This window comes from Octodon degus, unplaced genomic scaffold (genome assembly GCF_000260255.1).
Source record: "Octodon degus isolate 3935 unplaced genomic scaffold, OctDeg1.0 scaffold00238, whole genome shotgun sequence".
NCBI lineage: Eukaryota > Metazoa > Chordata > Mammalia > Rodentia > Octodontidae > Octodon > Octodon degus.
The window spans coordinates 3,099,914-3,101,187 of NW_004524814.1; the positions used below are offsets into that span (position 1 = coordinate 3,099,914).

Consider the following 1,274-nt stretch of genomic DNA (forward strand, 5'->3'; position numbering starts at 1 on the left):
AACAATAACAAAGAGTTCCTGGTTTCCATCCTATATAGCTAGAAAAAGAAATCATTTTTAGGAGCTAGCTAAATCTGCTTCTTGCTTCTAGAGAAATGAATGCATGACATATACATACTTTCAAACTGTCTCTAACATTTACAGACTTACAAGTAAATACTGCTCTATATTTTTATACAGAATTGGGAACAGTCTATTAAGAAGCTAATTTCTAAACTTTCTACTTGTAGGAACTGAATTTCATACAACATATGTATTTTATAAATCCTGTAATTCAGGTAATTTAAGTAATAATCCACAATTAGGTACAAGCATACATGAAAAGGAATTTTTCTAAGGTCAGAAGAAGATTTCTTAATGTGAAAAGGTAACTTTATTCCCAATATCCTTTTTTCCTTCTCTGTGTACTTTACAATACATTTTCAGTCTAAAAAGAAATGTCAGGTCATTTGACTTTTTGTTTTTCTTACACTGTTCTAGGGGCTGAGGAGATAGCTCAGTAGAATAAGCACTTGCTTGGCAAGTACAGGGTCCTGAGTTCACTCCTAGTACAACAATAACAAAAAAGAAACTGTTTCATTTTGTTTTTTTATGCATTTAATCAGCATTGACAATACGGGGTCAATTTTCTTCTTTCGTGATGGTTTTTCAGTCTCACTCTCTTTTTTCTTTATTGTCTCAGTCATTTCTTGTTCTTTTTGTTCTCTTTGCCAGGCTCTCTCCTCAAGGATTTTTTGTATAGCTTTTGTTTTCTTGAAATTAGGATCCAAGGGATCTAAACTGAACAAGTGGGAAGTATGCATTCCTGAAATCACGCATCACTAACGTTTACCTCAAAGTCATCCTCTAATAATTCCTTCTTTTTCATGAGCTGTTCTTTCTTCTTTTTTCTTAGGTTCTGGTGCTCCACAATCTTGTAATTGAAGTGATTCTTGCTGTCCTCCTCCTCATCCATCACAGGCAAAGCCATTTCAGCCTTTTGCCTTTCTATTTCAGTTTCTTCCTCTAAGGTTGTAGCACCTTTTACAGATTTCAGTGATTTTTTCTTTAAATCTATCTTTTTAATTTCTTCAGCAAAGTACGGGTCATTCAAATCAGCATAGGGGGAAGTTCACCCTCACTGGCCTTTTCTTTTTTTTTTCCATAATTTTATTGAGAAAGAAATAGCAATGAGACAGTTTCAAACCAAATTGGTAGGACAGTTTCAATAATTAACACATTGCATGCATTCTTCCTAGTGGTTAATTGCTGTACAAGATGCAGACTTGATATCC

At 34.0% G+C, this 1,274-nt stretch overlaps 1 pseudogene; it reads right to left on the reverse strand.

Annotated features, from left to right (window-relative positions):
* Window positions 1-593: 593 nt before the first annotated feature.
* LOC101578351 overlaps window positions 594-1,274 on the reverse strand; it is a 2,988-nt pseudogene continuing 2,307 nt past the window's right edge.